The sequence below is a fragment of the Tenrec ecaudatus genome, chromosome 12, assembly GCF_050624435.1.
Source record: "Tenrec ecaudatus isolate mTenEca1 chromosome 12, mTenEca1.hap1, whole genome shotgun sequence".
Taxonomy (NCBI): Eukaryota; Metazoa; Chordata; class Mammalia; order Afrosoricida; family Tenrecidae; genus Tenrec; species Tenrec ecaudatus.
In genome coordinates, this window is record NC_134541.1 from 74,018,821 (window position 1) to 74,039,239 (window position 20,419).

The window sequence follows — 20,419 nt, forward strand, 5'->3', positions numbered from 1 at the left end:
TGCCTGCCTGCCAGCCTGCCTGTCTTCCTGCGAGAATGCCTGCCTGCGAGAATGCCTGCCTGCCTGCCTGCCTGCCAGTCTGCGAGAATGCCTGCGTGCCTGCCTGCCTGCCTGCCTGCCTGCCTGCGACAATGCCTGCCTGCCTGCCTGCCTGCCTGCCTGCCTGCCTGCCTGCCTGCCTGCCTGCCTGCCTGCCTGCCTGCGACAATGCCTGCCTGCCTGCCTGCCTGCGAAAATGCCTGCCTGCCTGCCTGCCTGCCTGCCTGCGACAAAGCCTGCCTTCCTGCCTGCATGCCTGCCTGCCTGCGACAATGCCTGCGACAATGCCTGCCTGCCTGCCTGCGACAATGCCTGCCTACGAGAATGCCTGCCTGCGTGCCTGGGAGATTGCCTGCCTGCGAGAATGCCTGCCTGCCTGCCTGCCTGCCTGCCTGCCTGCCTGCCTGCCTGCCTGCCTGCCTGCCTGCCTGCAAAAATGCCTGCCTGCCTGCCTGCCTGCCTGCGACAATGCCTGCCTGCCTGCCTGCCTGCGACAATGCCTGCCTGCCTGCCTGCCTGCGACAAAGCCTGCCTTCCTGCCTGCCTGCCTGCCAGTCTGCGAGAATGCCTGCATGCCTGCCTGCCTGCCTGATTGCCTGCCTGCCTGCGACAATGCCTGCCTGCCTGCCTGCCTGCCTGCCTGCCTGCCTGCCTGCCTGCGACAATGCCTGCCTGCCTGCCTGCCTGCCTGCCTGCCTGCGACAATGCCTGCCTGCCTGCCTGCCTGCGACAATGCCTGCCTGCCTGCCTGCCTGCGACAAAGCCTGCCTTCCTGCCTGCCTGCCTACCTGCCTGCCTGCCTACCTGCCTTCCTGCCTTCCTGCCTACCTGCCTGCCTGCTTACCTGCCTGCCTGCCTACCTGCCTGCCTGCCTACCTGCCTACTTACCTGCCTGCTAACTGCCTGCTACCTGCCTGCTACCTGCCTGCTACCTGCCTGCTCCCTGCCTGCCACCTGCCTGCTACCTGCCTTCGAGAATGCCTGCCTGCCTGCATTCCTGCTAGAATGCCTGCCTGCCTGCCTGCCTCCCTGCCTGCCTGCCTGCCTGCCTGCCTGCCTGCCTGCCTGTCTTCCTGCGAGAATGCCTGCCTGCGAGAATGCCTGCCTGCCTGCCTGTCTGCCAGTCTGCGAGAATGCCTGCGTGCCTGCCTGCCTGCCTGCCTGCCTGCCTGCGACAATGCCTGCCTGCCTGCCTGCCTGCCTGTCTGCCTGCCTGCCTGCGACAATGCCTGCCTGCCTGCCTGCCTGCTTGCCTGCGACAAAGCCTGCCTTCCTGCCTTCCTGCCTACCTGCCTGCCTGCCTACCTGCCTGCCTGCCTGCCTACCTGCCTACTTACCTGCCTGCTACCTGCCTGCTACCTGCCTGCTACCTGCCTGCTACCTGCCTGCTACCTGCCTGCTACCTGACTGCGAGGATGCCTGCCTGCCTGCATTCCTGCTAGAATGCCTGCCTGCCTGCCTCCCTGCTTGCCTGCCTGCCTGCCTGCCTGTCTTCCTGCAAGAATGCCTGCCTGCGAGAATGCCTGCCTGCCTGCCTGCCTGCCAGTCTGCGAGAATGCCTGTGTGCCTGCCTGCCTGCCTGCCTGCCTGCCTGCCTGCGACAATGCCTGCCTGCCTGCCTGCCTGCCTGCCTGCCTGCCTGCGACAATGCCTGCCTGCCTGCCTGCCTGCCTGCGACAATGACTGCCTGCCTGCCTGCCTGCGACAATGCCTGCCTGCCTGCCTGCCTGCCTGCCTGCCTGCGAGAATGCTTGCCTGCCTACCTGCCTGCCTACCTGCCTGCCTACCTGCCTGCGTACCTGCCTGCCTGCCTACCTGCCTTCCTGCCTACCTGCCTGCCTGCCTACCTGCCTGCCTGCCTACCTGCCTACCTACCTGCCTGCTACCTGCCTGCTACCTGCCTGCTACCTGCCTGCTACCTGCCTGCTACTTGCCTGCGAGAATGCCTGCCTGCCTCCATTCCTGCTAGAATGCCTGCCTGCCTGCCGGCCTCCCTGCCTGCCTGCCTGCCTGTCTTCCTGCGAGAATTCCTGCCTGCGAGAATGCCTGCCTGCCTGCCTGCCTGCCAGTCTGCGAGAATGCCTGCGTGCTTGCCTGCCTGCCTGCCTGCCTGCCTGCCTGCGACAATGCCTGCCTGCCTGCCTGCCTGCCTGTCTGCCTGACTGCCTGCGACAATGCCTGCCTGCCTGCCTGCCTGCCTGCCTGCCTGCGACAAAGCCTGCCTTCCTGCCTGCCTGCCAACCTGCCTGCCTGCCTACCTGCCTGCCTGCCTACCTGCCTACCTACCTGCCTGCTACCTGCCTGCTACCTGCCTGCTACCTGCCTGCTACCTGCCTGCTACCTGCCTGCTACCTGCCTGCGAGAATGCCTGCCTGCCTGCATTCCTGCTAGAATGCCTGCCTTCCTGCCTGCCTCCCTGCCTGCCTGCCTGCCTGCCTGCCTGTCTTCCTGCGAGAATGCCTGCCTGCCTGCCTGCCTGCCAGTCTGCGAGAATGCCTGCGTGCCTGCGTGCCTGCCTGCCTGCCTGCCTGCGACAATGCCTGCCTGCCTGCCTGCCTGCCTGCCTCCGACAATGCCTGCCTGCCTGCCTGCCTGCCTGCCTGCGACAATGCCTGCCTGCCTGCCTGCCTGCGACAATGCCTGCCTGCCTGCCTGCCTGCCTGCCTACCTGCGACAAAGCCTGCCTTCCTGCCTGCCTGCCTGCCTGCCTACCTGCCTGCCTGCCTACTGCCTGCCTGCCTACCTGCCTGCCTGCCTACCTGCCTGCCTGCTACCTGCCTGCGACAATGCCTGCCTGCCTGCATTCCTGCTAGAATGCCTGCCTGCCTGAGTGCCTCCCTGCCTGCCTGCCTGCCTGCCTGCCTGTCTTTCTGCGAGAATGCCTGCCTGCGAAAATGCCTGTCTGCCTGCCTGCCTGCCAGTCTGCGAGAATGCCTGCGTGCCTGCCTGCCTGCCTGCGACAATGCCTGCCTGCCTGCCTGCCTGCCTGCCTGCCTGCCTCTCTGCGACAATGCCTGCCTGCCTGCCTGCCTGCCTGCCTGCGACAATGCCTGCCTGCCTGCCTGCCTGCCTGCCTGCCTTCGACAATGCCTGCCTGCCTGCCTGCCTGCGACAATGCCTGCCTGCCTGCCTGCCTGCCTGCCTGCCTGCCTGCGACAAAGCCTGCCTTCCTGCCTGCCTGCCTACCTCCCTGCCTGCCTACCTGCCTGCCTGCCTACCTGCCTGCCTGCCTACCTGCCTACCTACCTGCCTGCTACCTGCCTGCTACCTGCCTGCTACCTGCCTGCGAGAATGCCTGCCTGCCTGCATTCCTGCTAGAATGCCGGCCTGCCTGAGTGCCTCCCTGCCTGCCTGCCTTCCTGCCTGTCTTCCTGTGAGAATGCCTGCCTGCGAGAATGCCTGCTGCCTGCCTGCCTGCCTGCCTGCATGCCTGCGAGAATGCTTGCCTGCCTACCTGCCTGCCTACCTGCCTGCCTACCTGCCTGCCTACCTGCCTGCCTGCCTACCTGCCTGCCTGCCTACCTGCCTGCCTGCCTACCTGCCTACATACCTGCCTGCTACCTGCCTGCTACCTGCCTGCTACCTGCCTGCTACCTGCCTGCTACCTGCCTGCTACCTGCCTGCGAGAATGCCTGCCTGCCTGCATTCCTGCTAGAATGCCTGCCTGCCTGAGTGCCTCCCTGCCTGCCTGCCTGCCTGCCTGCCTGCCTGCCTGTCTTCCTGCAAGAATGCCTGCCGGCCTGCCTGCCTGCCAGTCTGCGAGAATGCCTGCGTGCCTGCCTGCCTGCCTGCCTGCCTGCCTGCCTGCGACAATGCCTGCCTGCCTGCCTGCCTGCGACAATGCCTGCCTGCCTGCTTGCCTGCCTGCCTGCGACAAAGCCTGCCTTCCTGCCTGCCTGCCTACCTGCCTGCCTCCCTACCTGCCTGCCTGCCTACCTGCCTACCTACCTGCCTAATACCTGCCTGCTACCTGCCTGCTACCTGCCTGCTACCTGCCTGCTACCTGCCTGCTACCTGCCTGCTACCTGCTTGCGAGAATGCCTGTCTGCCTCCATTCCTGCTAGAATACCTGCCTGCCTGCCTCCCTGCCTGCCTGCCTGCCTGCCTGCCTGTCTTCCTGCGAGAATGCCTGCCTGGGAGAATGCCTGCCTGCCTGCCTGCCTGCCAGTCTGCGAGAATGCCTGCGTGCCTGCCTGCCTGCCTGCCTGCCTGCCTGCCTGCCTGCGACAATGCCTGCGTGCCTGCCTGCCTGCCTGCGACAATGCCTGCCTGCCTGCCTGCCTGCCTGCCTGCCTACCTGCCTGCCTGCCTGCCTGCCTGCCTGCCTGCCTGCCTGCCTGCCTGCCTGCCTGCGACAATGCCTGCCTGCCTGCCTGCGAAAATGACTGCCTGCCTGCCTGCCTGCCTGCCTGCCTGCCTGCGACAAAGCCTGCCTTCCTGCCTGCATGCCTGCCTGCCTGCGACAATGCCTGCGACAATGCCTGCCGGCCTGCCTGCGACAATGCCTGCGACAATTCCTGCCTGCCTGCCTGCGACAATGCCTGCCTACGAGAATGCCTGCCTGCGTGCCTGGGAGATTGCCTGCCTGCGAGAATGCCTGCCTGCCTGCCTACCTACCTACCTGCCTGCCTACCTGCCTGCGAGAATTCCTGCCTGCCTACCTGCCTGCGAGAATACCTACCTACCTGCCTTGCTGCGAGAATGCCTGCCTACCTGCGAGAATGCCTGCTGCCTGCCTGCCGGCCTGCCTGCCTGTGAGAATGCTTGCCTGCCTACCTGCCTGCCTACCTGCCTCCCTCCCTACCTGCCTGCCTGCCTACCTGCCTACCTACCTGCTGCTACCTGCCTGCTACCTGCCTGCTACCTGCCTGCTACCTGCCTGCTACCTGCCTGCGACAATGCTTGCCTGCCTGCCTGCCTGCCTGCCTACCTGCCTGCGAGAATACCTACCTACCTGCCTTGCTGCGAGAATGCCTGCCTACCTGCGAGAATGCCTGCTGCCTGCCTGCCTGCCTGCCTGCCTGTGAGAATGCTTGCCTGCCTACCTGCCTGCCTACCTGCCTGCCTACCTGCCTGCCTACCTGCCTGCCTGCCTACCTGCCTGCCTGCCTACCTGCCTCCCTCCCTACCTGCCTGCCTGCCTACCTGCCTACCTACCTGCTGCTACCTGCCTGCTACCTGCCTGCTACCTGCCTGCTACCTGCCTGCTACCTGCCTGCGAGAATGCCTGCCTGCCTGCATTCCTGCTAGAATGCCTGCCTGCCTGAGTGCCTCCCCGCCTTCCTGCCTGCCTGCCTGCCTGTCTTCCTGCGAGAATGCCTGCCTGCGAGAATGCCTGCCTGCCTGCCTGCCTGCCAGTCTGTGAGAATGCCTGCCTGCCGGCCTGCCTGCCTGCCTGCCTGCGACAATGCCTGCCTGCCTGCCTGCCTGCCTGCGACAATGCCTGCCTGCCTGCCTGCCTGCGACAATGCCTGCCTGCCTGCCTGCCTGCCTGCCTGCCTGCGACAAAGCCTGCCTTCCTGCCTGCCTGCCTACCTGCCTGCCTGCCTACCTGCCTGCCTGCCTGCCTGCCTGCCTGCCTGCCTGCCTGCCTGCCTGCCTGCGAGAATGCCTGCCTGCCTGCCTGCCTGCCTGCCTGCCTGCCTGCTTGCCTGCCAGCGAGAATGCCTGCCTGGCTGCCTGCCTGCCTGCCTGCGAGAATGCCTGCCTGCCTGCCTGCCTGCCTGCCTGCCTGCCTGCCTGCGACAATGCCTGCCTGCCTGCCTGCGACAATGCCTGCGACAATGCCTGCCTGCCTGCCTGCGACAATGCCTGCCTACGAGAATGCCTGCCTGCGTGCCTGGGAGATTGCCTGCCTGCGAGAATGCCTGCCTGCCTGCCTGCCTGCCTACCTGCCTGCCTACCTGCCTGTGAGAATTCCTGCCTGCCTACCTGCCTCCGAGAATACCTACCTGCCTACCTTCCTGCGAGAATGCCTGCCTACCTTCGAGAATGCCTGCTGCCTGCCTGCCTGCCTGCCTGCCTGCGAGAATGCTTGCCTGCCTACCTGCCTGCCTACCTGCCTGCCTACCTGCCTGCCTACTTGCCTGCCTGCCTACCTGCCTGCCTGCTTACCTGCCTGCCTGCCTACCTGCCTGCCTGCCTACCTGCCTACTTACCTGCCTGCTACCTGCCGGCTACCTGCCTGCTACATGCCTGCTACCTGCCTGCTACCTGCCTGCTACCTGCCGGCTACCTGCCTGCTACCTGTCTGCGAGAATGCCTGCCTGCCTGCATTCCTGCTAGAATGCCTGCCTGCCTCCCTGCCTGCCTGTCTGCCTGCCTGCCTGTCTGCCTGTCTTCCTGCGAGAATGCCTGCCTGCGAGAATGCCTGCCTGCCTGCCTGCCTGCCAGTCTGCGAGAATGCCTGCGTGCCTGCCTGCCTGCCTGCCTGCCTGCCTGCGACAATGCCTGCCTGCCTGCCTGCCTGCCTGCGACAATGCCTGCCTGCCTGCTTGCCTGCCTGCGACAATGCCTGCCTGCCTGCCTGCCTGCCACAATGCCTGCCTGCTTGCCTGCTTGCCTGCCTGCCTGCCTGCGACAAAGCCTGCCTTCCTGCCTGCCTGCCTGCCTGCCTGCGACAATGCCTGCCTGCCTGCCAGCCTGCCTGCCTGCCTGCCTGCCTGCCTGCCTGCGACACTGCCTGCCTGCCTGCCTGCGACAATGCCTGCCTGCCTGCCTGCCTACCTGCCTGCGAGAATACCTACCTGCCTGCCTTCCTGCGAGAATGCCTGCCTACCTGCGAGAATGCCTGCTGCCTGCCTGCCTGCCTGCCTGCCTGCCTGCCTGCGAGAATGCTTGCCTGCCTACCTGCCTGCCTACCTGCCTGCCTACCTGCCTGCCTGCCTACCTGCCTGCCTGCCTACCTGCCTGCCTGCCTACCTGCCTGCATGCCTACCTGCCTACCTACCTGCCTGCTACCTGCCTGCTACCTGCCGGCTACCTGCCGGCTACCTGCCTGCGAGAATGCCTGCCTGCGAGAATGCCTGCCTGCGAGAATGCCTGCCTGCCTGCATTCCTGCTAGAATGCCTGCCTGCCTGCCTGACTCCCTGCCTGCCTGCTTGCCTGCCTACCTGTCTTCCTGCGAGAATGCCTGCCTGCGAGAATGCCTGCCTGCCTGCCTGCCTGCCAGTCTGCGAGAATCCCTGCGTGCGTGCCTGCCTGCCTGCCTGCCTGCCTGCGACAATGCCTGCCTGCCTGCCTGCCTGCCTGCCTGCCTGCCTGCGACAATGCCTGCCTGCCTGCCTGCCTGCGAAAATGCCTGCCTGCCTGCATGCCTGCCTGCCTGCCTGCCTGCCTGTCTTCCTGCGAGAATGCCTGCCTGCGAGAATGCCTGCCTGCCTGCCTGCCTGCCAGTCTGCAAGAATGCCTGCGTGCCTGCCTGCCTGCCTGCCTGCCTGCCTGCGACAATGCCTGCCTGCCTGCCTGCCTGCCTGCGACAATGCCTGCCTGCCTGCCTGCCTGCCACAATGCCTGCCTGCTTGCCTGCTTGCCTGCCTGCCTGCCTGCGACAAAGCCTGCCTTCCTGCCTGCCTGCCTGCCTGCGACAATGCCTGCCTGCCTGCCAGCCTGCCTGCCTGCCTGCCTGCCTGCCTGCCTGCGACAATGCCTGCCTGCCTGCCTGCGACAATGCCTGCCTGCCTGCCTGTCTGCCTGCGACAATGCCTGCCTGCCTGCCTGCGAGAATGCCTGCCTGCCTGACTGCCTGCCTGCCTGCGAGAATGCCTGCCTGCCTGCCTGCCTGCCTGCCTGCCTGCCTGCCTGTCTGCGAGAATGTCTGCCTGCCTGCCTGCCTGCCTGCTTGCCTGCCTGCGAGAATGCCTGCCTGCCTGCCTGCCTGCCTGCGAGAATGCCTGCCTGCCTGCCTGCCTGCCTGCCTGTCTGCCTGCGAGAATGCCTGCCTACCTGCCTGCCTGCCTGCCTGCCTGCCTGCGAGAATGCCTGCCTGCCTGCCTGCCTGCCTGCGACAATGCCTGCCTGCCTGCCTGCCTGCCTGACTGCCTGCGACAATGCCTGCCTGCCTGCCTGCCTGCCTGCCTGCCTGCGACAATGCCTGCCTGCCTGCCTGCCTGCCTGCGACAATGCCTGCCTGCCTGCCTGCCTGCGAGAATGCCTGCGAGAATGCCTGCCTGCCTGCCTGCCTGCCTGCGACAATGCCAGCGACAATGCCTGCCTGCCTGCCTGCGACAATGCCTGCGACAATGCCTGCCTGCCTGCCTGCCTGCCTGCGAGAATGCCTGCGAGAATGCCTGCCTGCCTGCCTGCCTGCGACAATGCCTGCGAGAATGCCTGCCTGCCTGCCTGCGACAATGCCTGCGACAATGCCTGCCTGCATGCGACAATGCCTGCGACAATGCCTGCCTGCCTGCCTGCGACAATGCCTGCCTGCCTGCCTGCCTGCCTACCTGCCTGCCTACCTGCCTGCGAGAATTCCTGCCTGCCTACCTGCCTGCGAGAATACCTACCTGCCTGCCTTCCTGCGAGAATGCCTGCATACCTGCGAGAATGCCTGCTGCCTGCCTGCCTGCCTGCCTGCCTGCCTGCGAGAATGCTTGCCTGCCTACCTGCCTGCCTACCTGCCTGCCTACCTGCCTGCCTGCCTACCTGCCTGCCTGCCTACCTGCCTGCCTGCCTACCTGCCTGCATGCCTACCTGCCTACCTACCTGCCTGCTACCTGCCTGCTACCTGCCTGCTACCTGCCGGCTACCTGCCTGCGAGAATGCCTGCCTGCGAGAATGCCTGCCTGCGAGAATGCCTGCCTGCCTGCATTCCTGCTAGAATGCCTGCCTGCCTGCCTGACTCCCTGCCTGCCTGCCTGCCTGCCTACCTGTCTTCCTGCGAGAATGCCTGCCTGCGAGAATGCCTGCCTGCCTGCCTGCCTGCCAGTCTGCGAGAATCCCTGCGTGCGTGCCTGCCTGCCTGCCTGCCTGCCTGCGACAATGCCTGCCTGCCTGCCTGCCTGCCTGCCTGCCTGCGACAATGCCTGCCTGCCTGCCTGCCTGCCTGCGAAAATGCCTGCCTGCCTGCATGCCTGCCTGCCTGACTGCCTGCCTGCGACAAAGCCTGCCTTCCTGCCTGCCTGCCTACCTGCCTGCCTGCCTACCTGCCTGCCTGCCTACCTGCCTACCTACCTGCCTGCTACCTGCCGGCTACTTGCCTGCTACCTGCCTGCTACCTGCCTGCTACCTGCCTGCGAGAATGCCTGCCTGCCTGCATTCCTGCTAGAATGCCTGCCTGCCTGCCTCCCTGCCTGCCTGCCTGCCTGCCTGCCTGCGACAATGCCTGCCTGCCTGCCTGCCTGCGAAAATGCCTGCCTGCCTGCCTGCATGCCTGCCTGCCTGACTGCCTGCCTGCGACAAAGCCTGCCTTCCTGCCTGCCTGCCTACCTGCCTGCCTGCCTACCTGCCTGCCTGCCTACCTGCCTACCTACCTGCCTGCTACCTGCCTGCTACTTGCCTGCTACCTGCCTGCTACCTGCCTGCTACCTGCCTGCGAGAATGCCTGCCTGCCTGCATTCCTGCTAGAATGCCTGCCTGCCTGCCTCCCTGCCTGCCTGCCTGCCTGCCTGTCTTCCTGCGAGAATGCCTGCCTGCGAGAATGCCTGCCTGCCTGCCTGCCTGCCAGTCTGCGAGAATGCCTGCGTGCCTGCCTGCCTGCCTGCCTGCCTGCCTGCGACAATGCCTGCCTGCCTGCCTGCCTGCCTGCGACAATGCCTGCCTGCCTGCTTGCCTGCCTGCGACAATGCCTGCCTGCCTGCCTGCCTGCCACAATGCCTGCCTGCTTGCCTGCTTGCCTGCCTGCCTGCCTGCGACAAAGCCTGCCTTCCTGCCTGCCTGCCTGCCTGCCTGCGACAATGCCTGCCTGCCTGCCAGTCTGCCTGCCTGCCTGCCTGCCTGCCTGCCTGCGACAATGCCTGCCTGCCTGCCTGCGACAATGCCTGCCTGCCTGCCTGTCTGCCTGCGACAATGCCTGCCTGCCTGCCTGCGAGAATGCCTGCCTGCCTGACTGCCTGCCTGCCTGCGAGAATGCCTGCCTGCCTGCCTGCCTGCCTGCCTGCCTGCCTGTCTGCGAGAATGTCTGCCTGCCTGCCTGCCTGCCTGCTTGCCTGCCTGCGAGAATGCCTGCCTGCCTGCCTGCCTGCCTGCGAGAATGCCTGCCTGCCTGCCTGCCTGCCTGCCTGTCTGCCTGCGAGAATGCCTGCCTACCTGCCTGCCTGCCTGCCTGCCTGCCTGCGAGAATGCCTGCCTACCTGCCTGCTTGCCTGCCTGCCTGCCTGCGACAAAGCCTGCCTTCCTGCCTGCCTGCCTGCCTGCCTGCGACAATGCCTGCCTGCCTGCCAGTCTGCCTGCCTGCCTGCCTGCCTGCCTGCCTGCGACAATGCCTGCCTGCCTGCCTGCGACAATGCCTGCCTGCCTGCCTGTCTGCCTGCGACAATGCCTGCCTGCCTGCCTGCGAGAATGCCTGCCTGCCTGCCTGCCTGCCTGCCTGCCTGCCTGTCTGCGAGAATGTCTGCCTGCCTGCCTGCCTGCCTGCTTGCCTGCCTGCGAGAATGCCTGCCTGCCTGCCTGCCTGCCTGCGAGAATGCCTGCCTGCCTGCCTGCCTGCCTGCCTGCCTGTCTGCCTGCGAGAATGCCTGCCTACCTGCCTGCCTGCCTGCCTGCCTGCCTGCGAGAATGCCTGCCTGCCTGCCTGCCTGCCTGCGACAATGCCTGCCTGCCTGCCTGCCTGCCTGACTGCCTGCGACAATGCCTGCCTGCCTGCCTGCCTGCCTGCCTGACTGCCTGCGACAATGCCTGCCTGCCTGCCTGCCTGCGTGCCTGCCTGCCTGCGACAATGCCTGCCTGCCTGCCTGCCTGCCTGCCTGCCTGCCTGCCACAATGCCTGCCTGCCTGCCTGCCTGCCTGCGACAATGCCTGCCTGCCTGCCTGCCTGCGAGAATGCCTGCGAGAATGCCTGCCTGCCTGCCTGCCTGCCTGCGACAATGCCAGCGACAATGCCTGCCTGCCTGCCTGCGACAATGCCTGCGACAATGCCTGCCTGCCTGCCTGCGACAATGCCTGCGACAATGACTGCCTGCCTGCCTGCGACAATGCCTGCCTACGAGAATGCCTGCCTGCGTGCCTGGGAGATTGCCTGCCGGCGAGAATGCCTGCCTGCCTGCCTGCCTGCCAACCTGCCTGCCTACCTGCCTGCGAGAATTCCTGCCTGCCTACCTGCCTGCGAGAATACCTACCTGCCTGCCTTCCTGCGAGAATGCCTGCCTACCTGCGAGAATGCCTGCTGCCTGCCTGCCGGCCTGCCTGCCTGCGAGAATGCTTGCCTGCCTGCCTGCCTGCCTACCTGCCTTCCTGCCTTCCTGCCTACCTGCCTGCCTGCTAACCTGCCTGCCTGCCTACCTGCCTGCCTGCCTACCTGCCTACCTACCTGCCTGCTACCTGCCTGCTACGTGCCTGCTACATGCCTGCTTCCTGCCTACTACCTGCCTGCTACCTGCCGGCTACCTGCCTGCTACTTGCCTACGAGAATGCCTGCCTGCCTGCATTCCTGCTAGAATGCCTGCCTGCCTCCCTGCCTGCCTGCCTGCCTGCCTGCCTGTCTTCCTGCGAGAATGCCTGCCTGCGACAATGCCTGCCTGCCTGCCTGCCTGCCTGCCTGCGAGAATGCCTGTTTGCCTGCCTGCCTGCCTGCCTGCGACAATGTCTGCCTGCCTGCCTGCCTGCCTGACTGCCTGCGACAATGCCTGCCTGCCTGCCTGCCTGCGTGCCTGCCTGCCTGCGACAATGCCTGCCTGCCTGCCTGCCTGCCTGCCTGCCTGCGACAATGCCTGCCTGCCTGCCTGCCTGCCTGCCTGCCTGCGACAATGCCTGCCTGCCTGCCTGCCTGCCTGCGAGAATGCCTGCGAGAATGCCTGCCTGCCTGCCTGCCTGCGACAATGCCTGCGACAATGCCTAGCTGCCTGCCTGCGACAATGCCTGCGACAATGCCTGCCTGCCTGCCTGCGACAATGCCTGCGACAATGCCTGCCTGCCTGCCTGCGACAATGCCTGCCTGCCTGCCTGCCTGCCTACCTGCCTGCCTACCTGCCTGCGAGAATTCCTGACTGCCTACCTGCCTGCGAGAATACCTACCTGCCTGCCTTCCTGCGAGAATGCCTGCCTACCTGCGAGTATGCCTGCTGCCTGCCTGCCTGCCTGCCTGCCTGCGAGAATGCTTGCCTGTCTACCTGCCTGCCTACCTGCCTGCCTACCTGCCTGCCTGCCTACCTGCCTGCCTGCCTACCTGCCTGCCTGCCTACCTGCCTGCCTGCCTACCTGCCTGCATGCCTACCTGCCTACCTACCTGCCTGCTACCTGCCTGCTACCTGCCTGCTACCTGCCGGCTACCTGCCTGCGAGAATGCCTGCCTGCGGGAATGCCTGCCTGCGAGAATGCCTGCCTGCCTGCATTCCTGCTAGAATGCCTGCCTGCCTGCCTGACTCCCTGCCTGCCTGCCTGCCTGCCTACCTGTCTTCCTGCGAGAATGCCTGCCTGCGAGAATGCCTGCCTGCCTGCCTGCCTGCCAGTCTGCGAGAATCCCTGCGTGCGTGCCTGCCTGCCTGCCTGCCTGCCTGCGACAATGCCTGCCTGCCTGCCTGCCTGCCTGCCTGCGACAATGCCTGCCTGCCTGCCTGCCTGCGAAAATGCCTGCCTGCCTGCCTGCCTGCCTGCCTGCCTGCCTACCTACCTGCCTGCTACCTGCCTGCTACCTGCCTGCTACTTGCCTGCTACCTGCCTGCTACCTGCCTGTGAGAATGCCTGCCTGCCTGCATTCCTGCTAGAATGCCTGCCTGCCTGCCTGCCTCCCTGCCTGCCTGCCTGCCTGCCTGCCTGTCTTCCTGCGAGAATGCCTGCCTGCGAGAATGCCTGCCTGCCTTCCTGCCTGCCAGTCTGCGAGAATGCCTGCGTGCCTGCCTGCCTGCCTGCCTGCCTGCCTGCGACAATGCCTGCCTGCCAGCCTGCCTGCCTGCGACAATGCCTGCCTGCCTGCTTGCCTGCCTGCGACAATGCCTGCCTGCCTGCCTGCCTGCCACAATGCCTGCCTGCTTGCCTGCTTGCCTGCCTGCCTGCCTGCGACAAAGCCTGCCTTACTGCCTGCCTGCCTGCCTGCCTGCCTGCCTGCCTGCGACAATGCCTGCCTGCCTGCCAGCCTGCCTGCCTGCCTGCCTGCCTGCCTGCCTGCCTGCGACAATGCCTGCCTGCCTGCCTGCCTGCCTGCAACAATGCCTGCCTGCCTGCCTGCCTGCCTGCCTGCGACAATGCCTGCCTGCCTGCCTGGGAGAATGCCTGCCTGCCTGCCTGCCTGCCTGCCTGCCTGCCTGACTGCGAGAATGCCTGCCTGCCTGCCTGCCTGCCTGCCTGCTACCTGCCTGCTACGTGCCTGCTACATGCCTGCTTCCTGCCTACTACCTGCCTGCTACCTGCCGGCTACCTGCCTGCTACCTGCCTACGAGAATGCCTGCCTGCCTGCATTCCTGCTAGAATGCCTGCCTGCCTCCCTGCCTGCCTGCCTGCCTGCCTGCCTGTCTTCCTGCGAGAATGCCTGCCTGCCTGCCTGCCTGCCTGCGACAATGCCTGCCTGCCTGCCTGCCTGCCTGACTGCCTGCGACAATGCCTGCCTGCCTGCCTGCCTGCGTGCCTGCGAGAATGCCTGCCTGCCTGCCTGCCTGCCTGCCTGCGAGAATGCCTGCCTGCCTGCCTGCCTGCCTGCCTGCGAGAATGCCTGCCTGCCTGCCTGCCTGCGACAATGCCTGCCTGCCTGCCTGCCTGCCTGCCTGCGAGAATGCCTGCCTGCCTGCCTGCCTGCCTGCGACAATGCCTGCCTGCCTGCCTGCCTGCCTGACTGCCTGCGACAATGCCTGCCTGCCTGCCTGCCTGCGTGCCTGCCTGCCTGCGACAATGCCTGCCTGCCTGCCTGCCTGCCTGCCTGCCTGCCTGCGACAATGCCTGCCTGCCTGCCTGCCTGCCTGCGACAATGCCTGCCTGCCTGCCTGCCTGCCTGCGAGAATGCCTGCGAGAATGCCTGCCTGCCTGCCTGCCTGCGACAATGCCTGCGAGAATGCCTGCCTGCCTGCCTGCGACAATGCCTGCGACAATGCCTGCCTGCCTGCCTGCGACAATGCCTGCGACAATGCCTGCCTGCCTGCCTGCGACAATGCCTGCCTGCCTGCCTGCCTGCCTACCTGCCTGCGAGAATTCCTGCCTGCCTACCTGCCTGCGAGAATACCTACCTGCCTGCCTTCCTGCGAGAATGCCTGCCTACCTGCGAGAATGCCTGCTGCCTGCCTGCCTGCCTGCCTGCGAGAATGCTTGCCTGCCTACCTGCCTGCCTACCTGCCTGCCTACCTGCCTGCCTGCCTACCTGCCTGCCTGCCTACCTGCCTGCCTGCCTACCTGCCTGCATGCCTACCTGCCTACCTACCTGCCTGCTACCTGCCTGCTACCTGCCTGCTACCTGCCGGCTACCTGCCTGCGAGAATGCCTGCCTGCGAGAATGCCTGCCTGCGAGAATGCCTGCCTGCCTGCATTCCTGCTAGAATGCCTGCCTGCCTGCCTGCCTGACTCCCTGCCTGCCAGCCTGCCTGCCTACCTGTCTTCCTGCGAGAATGCCTGCCTGCGAGAATGCCTGCCTGCCTGCCTGCCTGCCAGTCTGCGAGAATCCCTGCGTGCGTGCCTGCCTGCCTGCCTGCCTGCCTGCGACAATGCCTGCCTGCCTGCCTGCCTGCCTGCCTGCGACAATGCCTGCCTGCCTGCCTGCCTGCGAAAATGCCTGCCTGCCTGCCTGCCTGCCTGCCTACCTGCCTGCCTGCGACAAAGCCTGCCTTCCTGCCTGCCTGCCTACCTGCCTGCCTGCCTACCTGCCTGCCTGCCTACCTGCCTACCTACCTGCCTGCTACCTGCCTGCTACTTGCCTGCTACCTGCCTGCTACCTGCCTGCTACCTGCCTGCGAGAATGCCTGCCTGCCTGCATTCCTGCTAGAATGCCTGCCTGCCTGCCTCCCTGCCTGCCTGCCTGCCTGTCTTCCTGCGAGAATGCCTGCCTGCGAGAATGCCTGCCTGCCTGCCTGCCTGCCAGTCTGCGAGAATGCCTGCGTGCCTGCCTGCCTGCCTGCCTGCCTGCCTGCGACAATGCCTGCCTGCCTGCCTGCCTGCCTGCGACAATGCCTGCCTGCCTGCTTGCCTGCCTGCGACAATGCCTGCCTGCCTGCCTGCCTGCCACAATGCCTGCCTGCTTGCCTGCTTGCCTGCCTGCCTGCCTGCGACAAAGCCTGCCTTCCTGCCTGCCTGCCTGCCTGCCTGCGACAATGCCTGCCTGCCTGCCAGCCTGCCTGCCTGCCTGCCTGCCTGCCTGCCTGCGACACTGCCTGCCTGCCTGCCTGCGACAATGCCTGCCTGCCTGCCTGTCTGCCTGCGACAATGCCTGCCTGCCTGCCTGCGAGAATGCCTGCCTGCCTGACTGCCTGCCTGCCTGCGAGAATGCCTGCCTGCCTGCCTGCCTGCCTGCCTGCCTGCCTGCCTGTCTGCGAGAATGTCTGCCTGCCTGCCTGCCTGCCTGCTTGCCTGCCTGCGAGAATGCCTGCCTGCCTGCCTGCCTGCCTGCGAGAATGCCTGCCTGCCTGCCTGCCTGCCTGCCTGTCTGCCTGCGAGAATGCCTGCCTACCTGCCTGCCTGCCTGCCTGCCTGCCTGCGAGAATGCCTGCCTGCCTGCCTGCCTGCCTGCGACAATGCCTGCCTGCCTGCCTGCCTGCCTGACTGCCTGCGACAATGCCTGCCTGCCTGCCTGCCTGCCTGCCTGCCTGCGACAATGCCTGCCTGCCTGCCTGCCTGCCTGCCTGCGACAATGCCTGCCTGCCTGCCTGCCTGCGAGAATGCCTGCGAGAATGCCTGCCTGCCTGCCTGCCTGCCTGCGACAATGCCAGCGACAATGCCTGCCTGCCTGCCTGCGACAATGCCTGCGACAATGCCTGCCTGCCTGCCTGCCTGCCTGCGAGAATGTCTGCGAGAATTCCTGCCTGCCTGCCTGCCTGCGACAATGCCTGCGAGAATGCCTGCCTGCCTGCCTGCGACAATGCCTGCGACAATGCCTGCCTGCATGCGACAATGCCTGCGACAATGCCTGCCTGCCTGCCTGCGACAATGCCTGCCTGCCTGCCTGCCTGCCTACCTGCCTGCCTACCTGCCTGCGAGAATTCCTGCCTGCCTACCTGCCTGCGAGAATACCTACCTGCCTGCCTTCCTGCGAGAATGCCTGCATACCTGCGAGAATGCCTGCTGCCTGCCTGCCTGCCTGCCTGCCTGCCTGCGAGAATGCTTGCCTGCCTACCTGCCTGCCTACCTGCCTGCCTGCCTACCTGCCTGCCTGCCTACCTGCCTGCCTGCCTACCTGCCTGCATGCCTACCTGCCTACCTACCTGCCTGCTACCTGCCTGCTACCTGCCTGCTACCTGCCGGCTACCTGCCTGCGAGAATGCCTGCCTGCGAGAATGCCTGCCTGCGAGAATGCCTGCCTGCCTGCATTCCTGCTAGAATGCCTGCCTGCCTGCCTGACTCCCTGCCTGCCTGCCTGCCTGCCTACCTGTCTTCCTGCGAGAATGCCTGCCTGCGAGAATGCCTGCCTGCCTGCCTGCCTGCCAGTCTGCGAGAATCCCTGCGTGCGTGCCTGCCTGCCTGCCTGCCTGCCTGCGACAATGCCTGCCTGCCTGCCTGCCTGCCTGCCTGCCTGCCTGCGACAATGCCTGCCTGCCTGCCTGCCTGCGAAAATGCCTGCCTGCCTGCATGCCTGCCTGCCTGCCTGCCTGCCTGCGACAAAGCCTGCCTTCCTGCCTTCCTGCCTACCTGCCTGCCTGCCTACCTGCCTGCCTGCCTACCTGCCTACCTACCTGCCTGCTACCTGCCTGCTACTTGCCTGCTACCTGCCTGCTACCTGCCTGCTACCTGCCTGCGAGAATGCCTGCCTGCCTGCATTCCTGCTAGAATGCCTGCCTGCCTGCCTCCCTGCCTGCCTGCCTGCCTGCCTGTCTTCCTGCGAGAATGCCTGCCTGCGAGAATGCCTGCCTGCCTGCCTGCCTGCCAGTCTGCGAGAATGCCTGCGTGCCTGCCTGCCTGCCTGCCTGCCTGCCTGCGACAATGCCTGCCTGCCTGCCTGCCTGCCTGCGACAATGCCTGCCTGCCTGCTTGCCTGCCTGCGACAATGCCTGCCTGCCTGCCTGCCTGCCACAATGCCTGCCTGCTTGCCTGCTTGCCTGCCTGCCTGCCTGCGACAAAGCCTGCCTTCCTGCCTGCCTGCCTGCCTGCCTGCGACAATGCCTGCCTGCCTGCCAGTCTGCCTGCCTGCCTGCCTGCCTGCCTGCCTGCGACAATGCCTGCCTGCCTGCCTGCGACAATGCCTGCCTGCCTGCCTGTCTGCCTGCGACAATGCCTGCCTGCCTGCCTGCGAGAATGCCTGCCTGCCTGACTGCCTGCCTGCCTGCGAGAATGCCTGCCTGCCTGCCTGCCTGCCTGCCTGCCTGCCTGTCTGCGAGAATGTCTGCCTGCCTGCCTGCCTGCCTGCTTGCCTGCCTGCGAGAATGCCTGCCTGCCTGCCTGCCTGCCTGCGAGAATGCCTGCCTGCCTGCCTGCCTGCCTGCCTGTCTGCCTGCGAGAATGCCTGCCTACCTGCCTGCCTGCCTGCCTGCCTGCCTGCGAGAATGCCTGCCTGCCTGCCTGCCTGCCTGCGACAATGCCTGCCTGCCTGCCTGCCTGCCTGACTGCCTGCGACAATGCCTGCCTGCCTGCCTGCCTGCCTGCCTGACTGCCTGCGACAATGCCTGCCTGCCTGCCTGCCTGCGTGCCTGCCTGCCTGCGACAATGCCTGCCTGCCTGCCTGCCTGCCTGCCTGCCTGCCTGCCTGCCACAATGCCTGCCTGCCTGCCTGCCTGCCTGCGACAATGCCTGCCTGCCTGCCTGCCTGCAAGAATGCCTGCGAGAATGCCTGCCTGCCTGCCTGCCTGCCTGCGACAATGCCAGCGACAATGCCTGCCTGCCTGCCTGCGACAATGCCTGCGACAATGCCTGCCTGCCTGCCTGCGACAATGCCTGCGACAATGACTGCCTGCCGGCCAGCGACAATGCCTGCCTACGAGAATGCCTGCCTGCGTGCCTGGGAGATTGCCTGCCGGCGAGAATGCCTGCCTGCCTGCCTGCCTGCCAACCTGCCTGCCTACCTGCCTGCGAGAATTCCTGCCTGCCTACCTGCCTGCGAGAATACCTACCTGCCTGCCTTCCTGCGAGAATGCCTGCCTACCTGCGAGAATGCCTGCTGCCTGCCTGCCGGCCTGCCTGCCTGCGAGAATGCTTGCCTGCCTGCCTGCCTGCCTACCTGCCTTCCTGCCTTCCTGCCTACCTGCCTGCCTGCTAACCTGCCTGCCTGCCTACCTGCCTGCCTGCCTACCTGCCTACCTACCTGCCTGCTACCTGCCTGCTACGTGCCTGCTACATGCCTGCTTCCTGCCTACTACCTGCCTGCTACCTGCCGGCTACCTGCCTGCTACTTGCCTACGAGAATGCCTGCCTGCCTGCATTCCTGCTAGAATGCCTGCCTGCCTCCCTGCCTGCCTGCCTGCCTGCCTGCCTGTCTTCCTGCGAGAATGCCTGCCTGCGACAATGCCTGCCTGCCTGCCTGCCTGCCTGCCTGCGAGAATGCCTGCCTGCCTGCCTGCCTGCCTGCCTGCGACAATGTCTGCCTGCCTGCCTGCCTGCCTGACTGCCTGCGACAATGCCTGCCTGCCTGCCTGCCTGCGTGCCTGCCTGCCTGCGACAATGCCTGCCTGCCTGCCTGCCTGCCTGCCTGCCTGCGACAATGCCTGCCTGCCTGCCTGCCTGCCTGCCTGCGACAATGCCTGCCTGCCTGCCTGCCTGCCTGCGAGAATGCCTGCGAGAATGCCTGCCTGCCTGCCTGCCTGCGACAATGCCTGCGACAATGCCTAGCTGCCTGCCTGCGACAATGCCTGCGACAATGCCTGCCTGCCTGCCTGCGACAATGCCTGCGACAATGCCTGCCTGCCTGCCTGCGACAATGCCTGCCTGCCTGCCTGCCTGCCTACCTGCCTGCCTACCTGCCTGCGAGAATTCCTGCCTGCCTACCTGCCTGCGAGAATACCTACCTGCCTGCCTTCCTGCGAGAATGCCTGCCTACCTGCGAGAATGCCTGCTGCCTGCCTGCCTGCCTGCCTGCCTGCCTACCTGCCTGCCTGCCTACCTGCCTGCCTGCCTACCTGCCTGCCTGCCTACCTGCCTGCCTGCCTACCTGCCTGCATGCCTACCTGCCTACCTACCTGCCTGCTACCTGCCTGCTACCTGCCTGCTACCTGCCGGCTACCTGCCTGCGAGAATGCCTGCCTGCGAGAATGCCTGCCTGCGAGAATGCCTGCCTGCCTGCATTCCTGCTAGAATGCCTGCCTGCCTGCCTGACTCCCTGCCTGCCTGCCTGCCTGCCTACCTGTCTTCCTGCGAGAATGCCTGCCTGCGAGAATGCCTGCCTGCCTGCCTGCCTGCCAGTCTGCGAGAATCCCTGCGTGCGTGCCTGCCTGCCTGCCTGCCTGCGACAATGCCTGCCTGCCTGCCTGCCTGACTGCCTGCGACAATGCCTGCCTGCCTATCTGCCTGCGAAAATGCCTGCCTGCCTGCCTGCCTGCCTGCCTGCCTGCCTGCGACAAAGCCTGCCTTCCTGCCTGCCTGCCTACCTGCCTGCCTGCCTACCTGCCTGCCTGCCTACCTGCCTACCTACCTGCCTGCTACCTGCCTGCTACCTGCCTGCTACTTGCCTGCTACCTGCCTGCTACCTGCCTGCTACCTGCCTGCGAGAATGCCTGCCTGCCTGCATTCCTGCTAGAATGCCTGCCTGCCTGCCTCCCTGCCTGCCTGCCTGCCTGCCTGTCTTCCTGCGAGAATGCCTGCCTGCGAGAATGCCTGCCTGCCTGCCTGCCTGCCAGTCTGCGAGAATGCCTGCGTGCCTGCCTGCCTGCCTGCCTGCCTGCCTGCGACAATGCCTGCCTGCCTGCCTGCGACAATGCCTGCCTGCCTGCTTGCCTGCCTGCGTCAATGCCTGCCTGCCTGCCTGCCTGCCACAATGCCTGCCTGCTTGCCTGCTTGCCTGCCTGCCTGCCTGCGACAAAGCCTGCCTTACTGCCTGCCTGCCTGCCTGCCTGCCTGCCTGCCTGCCTGCGACAATGCCTGCCTGCCTGCCAGCCTGCCTGCCTGCCTGCCTGCCTGCCTGCCTGCCTGCCTGCCTGCCTGCGACAATGCCTGCCTGCCTGCCTGCCTGCC